The following is a 9,413-nucleotide window of genomic DNA, read 5'->3' on the forward strand; positions in this document are numbered from 1 at the left end:
GGGTGTACTTGGTCTGTAACAATGTTCAGGTAATTGGTATGTGTCAAAGTAACATCCACATGAATGCCAGGACCCAAGGTTTCCCAGCAGAACATTACCCAGAGCATCACACTGCCTCTGCCGGCTTCCCTTCTTCCCATAGTGCATACTGGTGTCATTTCTTCCCCCAGGGAAATGATGCACACACACTCGGCTTTCCACATGATGTAAAAGGAAATGTGATTTCTTCTATTGCTCCATGGTCCAGTTCTGGCACTTACGTGCCCATTATAGGTGCTTTTCAGTGGTGGACAGCGGTCAGCATGGGAACTCTGACCAGTCTGCAGCTATGCAACCCCATATGCAGCAAACTGTGATTCACAATGTGTTCTGACACCTTTCTATCATAGCCAGCATTAACTTTGACAGCAATTTGTGCTATAGTAGCTCTTCTGTGGCATTGGACCAGAAGGGCTAGCCTTTGTTCCCCACACGCCTCAATGAGCCTTTGGTTCCCATGACCCTGCCACCAGGGCAGGTGCTAGGGTTTGTGGCGCCCTAGGCAAAATTTCGCTGCCGCCGCGCCCCCGCCCCCCGAACACACTAAATAAAAAAAGAATTCGATTTTTGCTTACCTTTTTTTCCTCTAGCTGCTCCTCGTGATACATGCTGAGAGGGAAGGGGGCTGTCGGGAACAACTTTATTCATACTGTCTGTCAGTGACAGTGTGATACTTCAGAGGTGCCGCCGGACAGACTATCACATGATCACTGACGTCAGTCAGTGATCATGTGTGAGATGCGCCGCAGACATTGAAAATACGTTCCCGAGCCGCTGAACCGCTGACTAGATTACAAAATCTAGTCAGCGGCGCCCTGCAGCTCCCGGCGCCCTAGGCAACTGCCTAAGGTTGCCTAATGGGAGCGCCGGGCCCGCTTGCCACCGGTTGTCCTTTCTTGGATCATTTTTGGTATATACTAACCACTGCATACCGGGAAGAACTGCCTTTTTGAAGATGGTCTGACCCAGTCATGCTTCCAACACATCAACTTCAACAACTAACTGTTCACTTGATGCCTAATATATCCCACCCCTTGACAGATGCCATTGTAATGAGATAATCAATGTTATTCACCTCACTTTCAGTGGTTTTAATGTTGTCTCTGATTGGTGTAAATTACAGAGTGCATTCTAGTGACATACAATGCAGAGAGCCTCTTAGTTGCTGCCATATAATGCATAGAGTATTCTAGGGACTCTATACAATACACAAAGCATTCTAATAACTGCCGTACAATACAGAGTGCATTCTAGGGACTCTATACAATACACAAAGCATTCTAACACCGCTGTACAATACAGAGAGTATTCTAGGGACTTCTATACAATGCACAAAGCATTCTAACACCGCCGTACAATACAGAAAGTATTCTAGGGACTTCTATACAATGCACAAAGCATTCAAATCAGAAGGCATCTAAGTAACCACAATACATTGCAGTTAAGTTTCCTATAGTCTTAGACACCTTATAAACTTTCTTTGACAAAGTATCTGTATAATACCAGTAAATAAAAGTCCTAATTTCACAATACTGGATAGCAGGTTACATATAATATAACCTGCAGCCACAAAGAAGACTTACAGTAATACTGTTTGGGTAATAATCATTGAGCTTTATGATTATCATAGAAATTACACATATTGTATACTATAGATGGACCAACAAATGATAAAACTCATAGTCTCCGCTGAAGTGCACTTTTCCTCAAGCTACTTACAATCACTGTGTAAATGAAGCTCAACCCCACTGTGCTGACTGGGCGCTGCTCTGAGTGTCCACAGCGATGATCCAGTCCTAGATAGCAAGCCATGGGTTTCAAATAGAGATGCTCACTGACTCCCGTGAAGTGGTTTTGGATCTGGATTAGCTTTGTGCTTTGGTTTTGGATTTTTTAGGAAAAATCATAAAATATGCTAAAATCACATATTTTTGCTCTTTTTTTGTTCCTACATTATTATTAGCCTCAATAACACTAAGTTCAAGTCATTTGCAGTCAAGTTTGACCACCTCACAGATCACAATATTATTTTCATACACTTTTGGACAAATACTTCAGCGACCTGGCTGGATGGTAAGCGACAAAGCAATGACACAGATACCCGGCAGTTCCTAGCACATCTAGGAAACATTGGCACACAGCAGTGGCAGAAAAGAAAAATGGTACAAGATGGAATTGTCCTTTGGTCCGCCCTCCCTCCCTGGAATTGTCCTTGGGTCCACCCTCCCTCCCACCCACCGTTATTTTGGATCCTAAAAAGGAATCCAAAACTTGCGAGATCCGACGACGTCATGATGACGTTTAGCCCCGTTTTCGATTCTGAGGGCGGCTCGGTACTCGGATCCCCTAAGTTCGGGTGTGTTCAGTTCTCGAGGAACCGAGCCTGAGCATCTCTAGTTTCAAATCTCCCACACCTGATGTCACTTCTGATAGACTATTTGGCAGAGTGATTGAGAGGAGATCTGAGTAAGGACATGGGGAAGAGAGTGGAGGTCAAACTAGATCTTAGAGAGAACCTGGAAAAGTCAGTTAGTAAGTGAGGATAGAGGAGATACAATAGAATATATATGAAAGTCAGTCAGTGAAGTAAAAGAGACCTAAATGACAAAGGAAAGAACGTGAGTGAAGAAGAGGGGATTTGAGAGTGGACAAGGAAGAGACGAGTGAGGAAATTAAATAGTTGCAAGAGATGGGGCGATTCAAGAGAAAGGCAATAGTGAGGATACATGGCAACTTTAGACAGGACCAAACCTCACTGTGATGTCCTGTCTGGGCATAGTCCAGTAATATACAGAGGCACTGTGCCGGCAGAAGAGTCGAGAGGCTCTGCCTTCTCCCGCCGAGTGTTTGGAAGTTAGACCCTGCTGAGCTTCTGTACTGTGACTGTGGTAGCAGGGAGTGGGAGGGTAGAATGCATTTAGCTCAGTGCTGATCTGCAGCATTTGCAATAAGGAGGCTGGTCCCTGGGGAGGGGCCAGCCACTAATAAGCAGACCGAATTGGGACCGACTCCGAATAACCCCTATTTGTAATGGGTGGCTTGGACCTGTAGCTCTATCAGGCCCCTTGCTAATCCAGCTCTGTATTAATAGCGATTTTTTAATTCTGCAAATTAGATAGTTGGGTAAGAATAGAGCATATGAAGTTTTGCATAAATAACTAATAATTATTAATTAATGCATTGAATCTGAGATACAAAGGATTTAGGATAGCTAGTACACAGTAAACTGAATAACAGCAATCAGTGTTCAATAGCTACTAAGACTTATACAATCCTGGGAGGCATAAGAGGAGGATACAAGCATAATTTTAACATTTTGTAAGTCATATACCAGACCACATAATCAAATATGGAGTACAGTTTCAGACACTTATCTGCTTGAAGGGCATAGCAGAACTTTAGAAGGTTCACAGACCATGAAACATATAATTTTAGGAAATGTATGAGTAACATTATAAAGAAAGACTTGACAAATTGGTCTTCTTGACATTAGAAATAAGGCTCATTAAGCATATTCTAATTGGCTTCTATAATTGTATCTGAAGTCGGTATAAAGATCTGTTGAATGAGCTTTACATGCTTAGGACTGTGCTGGTGACAAGGGGATATCCACTTCAACTGGATGAAAGACTTTTTAGCATCAGTACAGAAAGGGTTCTTGGCTGTAAGTGTAGTCATACTATAGAACTCTTTTTAACGAGTTGAGTCCTATCCTGCACAGATGAGCACCAAAAAGATAGAAACATTCTGTCTATCTTGGTTCTGTCTTGCTGAATTTGTGACATTTCATATGACACTTCTGATAAAGGGTGGCTTATTTGAACTTTTCCTAAATCTTTTCATTGTTGCATTAAGTTAATTTAATACATCCATGTATTGGTATACATTGGCAGTTTTCCCGCAAAAGCAATCTCTTCTGGATCCGACCACTTACCGCTAAATGCAATTTGTAAATTGCCCATACTTTCAGATATCTGGTGTGCCGAAAGCAGCTGCTCAGTTGTACACAAAAGACAGCAAGAACAGTATGGCCGGAAGCATAGCTACTAAGTAGCCAAGAAAAGACGTTTGATTTGGTTCCATCAGATTAGGGAATCCTCATTATACTGCTGATAAAGAGGATGGTGGATGATAATCAATAATAACTTAAATTAACAATTGAATGAACAGTTTTGAAATTCAAAATTCAAAATGTAACATCTGTGATAGCTATCCATTCTATGGGGGCTTTTGATAATCATTAAAAAAATAATTTCACCTATCAGAGTATTGAGTGCATATCTTGCAGATCAATGAGACACCTCATGTGAATTGGAATTGCATTGCAAATGTTATTAACCTGAGGGACCTACTTCCATTTATTTGAATTCATATGTGCCCTTGTGATGGATACGGATCTATTCGTGAGCAGATGTGCTAACTTTTACAGTATAAGCGTAATTGTGGTTGCTAATAGCTTGACATAGATAGGACCCATTATATAATGAAAGAATTTGCCTGTAAGTTGTTCGTGGTTACCCAGAGGGAACATCCAACTAGTCATATTGATACGTGATTGTATACATCAATATGATAAAAATGTAATAAAATAAATCGCACATACATTATCAGGGAAATTAAGTTTTGTAATAATGTGTTGATTGGATTGCTTCATTCAGTGGGTTTTGGTTTGGAATGGTTGTTCGTTGTATACCCCGTATATTCAAAACATGATTGAAAGAGCCATAATAGATCACATGGTGTTGCATACATAGACATGGTCATGTAACTGACACACCACTATAGCTGTTATCTGATTCCAGCAGTGTGTGTAGGTGGTGTCCATTTGATGCATTACATGAGTAGCAGGTCAACTTTCGATGGACCTGCCGATATCTTGAATATTAGCCATGTGTTCTGTTTGTAGGATAAGCAGGATGTGGGAAATGTTTTTCCTGTCTTGCTAAGAGCAGTCATGTCCCACTGTCTGTATTAGATAATACTATCTGCATCTATGTTGTGGAGCATTCTATCTTATTAATACATTTTATTTGAGCATTATTATTGTTTGCTCCGAGGTGATCGCATGGAGAAGATACGGAAATGAGTGGTCGGTCACTCATATGTGCAGTGGGCATCCAGGCACCGATGGCAAGCAACTGGTCCTCAATTGAGCGTCCCATAGTCATAAGATGGCTAGGTAGGAGGGGATTAAGGTGGTCAGCCCTCATGCCTTTTTTATTATTAGTGGTGGAAAGGCTTATCCCTCTGACATATTGGTCCTTCATTTGGGGGTAATAATCTGGGGAAGCGCAAGTTCCTTGATTTAATTATCTCCATTAGGGAGGATGTCAGACCATCAAGGCACGCTGGCCAGAGGTAACCATATGCTGGTCGGACGTCGTATCTAGGCTTACCTGGAGAGGTCAGATGCTGGCCCCGTAACGCATGGTGTGAGTAAAAAATTGAACAGGTCTACTTGACAAGTGGTCTGGGCGCTAGGAGGTGTATGCATTAATCACCCATTTATACCTCAAAACAGAAACACGTATATACACCTCATGAGAGAGGGTTTATATTTTCTTATAGAGCAGATATACTGGAGATTGGCGGTGGTAGTTCGGTCATTTGGTGGTGGACTGTAGGCCGTTAAAGGATTACAGTTTTGGCAGGAAGGCATTTGTGAGCCGGCGACTAATTCATACGGTGCTTCCGCTGATTGGCTACAGGTCATTGCCCTCTTCAAAGTACTTTGTGAGGGCACGTCATTGTGAGTCCAGAGGAGGTGTAGTCACTCTGACGCCAGATTTAGCACCGGCCAATCGTAAAGGACTTTGGTCCTGGAACTAGTGGTTAATGCCGTATGACCATACACTGTTTGGTTATTGCTATTAGTTGTGCTGACTCGCAATTTGCCTTCTCTGCCACCATATATTATTTTAATAAACTGTGACCTATTAATATGGCAACAAATTCTGATGCCAATGTCATTATTTTATATAAGTTTAGTTGAGACTTAGGGCTAGATTTACTAAGCTGCGGGTTTGAAAAAGTGGGGATGTTGCCTATAGCAACCAATCAGATTCTAGCTATCATTTTGTAGAAGGTACTAAATAAATGAAAGCTAGAATTTGATTGGTTGCTATAGGCAACATCCCCACTTTTTCAAACCTGCAGCTTAGTAAATCTAGCCCTTAAGGTGTGTTTGGGGTTTGTGGCAGCGAAAGTGAAGCATCTTCAATCTGCAGTTTAATGGGGGCAGAGATTGTTTTTTTCTTAATGCCTTAAAATTCCTGTAAATATTCACTGATCTGATCCTGTACGATTTTTTTTCTTTAGCCATTACAGGGGCTAGAAGAGAATCTATTAGTTGCGTTGATACTTGTGGTAAAGGTATTTTACTCCAGAATGAGTGTTTATTACCCTTTTGTATCAGGTCCTGCATGTATAGAGTGCCAGGCTATGTAAAATCTCCTTACTATCGTGTATTGATCACTCCTTAGGGCTGCAATGTTATTGCTTGCATTAGGTAATAATCTTCTTGACTTGTTACCATGTCTATAAAAGCAAAATGTATTATTATTTGTGCGTTTATTTCCCGTGTAGAGGATCACATTATAAATTGCACCTTTCTTTGCTGTGCTTTATTCCTTATTGAGGGACTGGATTTCAATTTGTAAAAGCAGATGCTATTCCTGTGCTTCCATATAGGTTTTAGACTATTTATTGTTAATACTGTCCAACGTAAGATATAACTTCACCTCTAATTACGGCTTTTGCTGTCTCTGTCAAAATAATAAGCTGCTTTCTCTATGTTTTTGTTAGAAAAAGCACATGGATGCATGAATGCCTCCAATATGCTATGGGATCTTGTGGAGTGTGCCAAATAGGCTGGAGACCTCACCCGTTTGCAATTCGACCGCATCGCCCGCATCCGACCCTTCCTCTCACAAGACGCCACCAAAATCATCATCCACGCACTCATCATCTCCCGCCTCGACTACAGCAACCTTCTCCTCACTGGCCTCCCCCTCTCTCATCTCGCCCCCCTCCGCTCTGTACTCAATGTGGCTGCTAGACTCATCTTTCTCTCACGCCGCTTCTCCTCTGCCTCCCCTCTCTGCCATGCCTTACACTGGCTCCCCATCCCCTACAGAAACCTCTTCAAACTCCTAATCACCACTTACAAGGCTCTCTACCAGCCCACTGCCCCTTATATCTCTAACCTCCTCTCCATTCACACTCCTGTCCGATCCCTGCGCTCTGCTAATGACCGTCGCCTCTCCTCCACTCTAGTTACCACTTCCCACTCCAGAATCCAAGACTTCGCCCGAGCTGCCCCCCTGCACTCGAATGACCTCCCTCGTTCCATCCGTCTCGCTCCCAATCTGTGCTCCTTCAAACGAGCACTTAAAACTCACCTGTTCCTCAAAACTTATCAACCATCCACTTAACCCTCATCTACTCTGCTCGCCATTCCCTCTCTCCCCTGGCCCCTTTTACTCTCCCCTGGCATCACCAGCTCCTTCTTGTGCCTGATTTGTCCACCCTCCCTTAGGATGTAAGCTCGTATGAGCAGGGCCCGTCTTCCCTTGTGTCGCCATACCTGTTCTTTTGCTCTGTCCTTACTCCATATGTTTGTCTCGGAGTTACTGAAGCATTGGTACTTTGTGTTTATTGTTCTGTACTGTTTAACCCTGTATGGTCTACTGTTTGTACTATGTACGGCGCTGCGGAAACCTTGTGGCGCCCAACAAATAAATGATAATAATAATTCCCCCAAGTGTATGGATCCCCAGTCTCCAACCAGATCAATGCGTGATCTGATAAACTAATCGTCTCTGTGAGTTTTATCACCCGGGGCGGCAGTGTGAACGCAGTATTAATCTCTTCCCCTGCTCTATTTATATCTCCATTTTGATAGTGTCACATATTTTTCAGAAGTATCTCTCTGAGGCTACACCAGACCCTAGAGTGGTTGTCTTCTGTGAAGATACCAGGTTTACCTGACCAAATGCTGCCCACTTCATGCTCGCTGGCCACCCACGGGTGCCTTCCTATGCCTGGGAAGTTTACCCAGTACTTTCTAGGATTCGTATAGTCACTCAGGCAAATGCAGTTAGAAAGTAAAGGAATACATTTATTGTAATAAAAACAATCACTAGATTATTATGTACACACAGTAAATAAATGCCAGGCAGGTTTACCACATCATCTGTCCCTTACCCCACTAGCTTAAGGAGTTACAGTCACCTGGCTGTCCAGACTTCACGACTCATGGATCTTTCTCAGCTGCATATGTAGACTCTGGTAGAGAACGACAACTCACAACCAGACGTTGCACCTTCCATGAATAAAATCCCAGAATGAACACCTCCCCTGGATTGGCTCCTTATTATCTACGGCCTAATTTCCACAGAGCTTTCCCCTCTCTATCCAAATCCCTGGGCATTTCCTTGTTAAACATTGGTCAGCGCTGGACTAGTGAGGGTTGGCGAGGGGAGTGAAGATGAGCTGTCCTTCCACAGAACATCCCCTGCTAGATGGCCTGTCTGGACTAGTCTGGTGAGAACAATGGACACTAATTAGTTTTCCCCCTCCAGTATATTGCAACCTGATTCCTACCCATAAACCCCTGGCTTCACTTTAAGAACAATGAATAACAACCTCACTGCCACATCACCAATGTACAATACACAATATGTATATTTACAATGAGCTACAATGTCCCCTTATTCACATTAGACTCTGCAGTTGTAGTCTGTTGAGCTGGGGAACAAAAGAAAGTGCTATAAAAAATACTTGCTATAATCCATATTATGTGAGAAATGAGGAACAGGAGGGTTACAGTGTTGTCAAACTTGTTTCGTCACACCTTAAATTGTTGCTAGTCCCTCATAATTAATATGAAGGTCTGGAGCATACACTTTTGAATAATTAATGCAATATGACCGTCAACAAATAACAAATCAGTGAAATAATTATAGTGTTTTTAATAAGGCCTGTAATTTTTAATAATAACCACCGGACGACAGCTTACAACAATTTATAATATAGGTTTTTTTGTATTTCTCTAATATTGATGTTGAAAGTTAGCAATTAGGCAAAACAATAGAGACAGGAATAAGTTGTCACTTGTTTATAAAGCTAATGTTTCAGTTCAAGGGTAGTAAAGGCTGCTTTACTACACTTGTTTTAGTTCATGTCGCTAATATGGCTATTTTATTTTTCTCCTCCAGGGGTTCAAAGAGACCACGTCCTGCCGTTTTCGGGTTCCAAGCCACGAGCCACGCCCCCCCTCCCCCAATATATAGATTTTGATATAGAATTGGACCCACAGACCAGCCTCTAAGCTGCCCCCTCTGGAAACGAGAGCATTTAAAAATGAAACTTGC

The sequence above is a fragment of the Mixophyes fleayi genome (assembly GCF_038048845.1).
Source record: "Mixophyes fleayi isolate aMixFle1 chromosome 12 unlocalized genomic scaffold, aMixFle1.hap1 SUPER_12_unloc_2, whole genome shotgun sequence".
Classification (NCBI taxonomy): Eukaryota; Metazoa; Chordata; class Amphibia; order Anura; family Limnodynastidae; genus Mixophyes; species Mixophyes fleayi.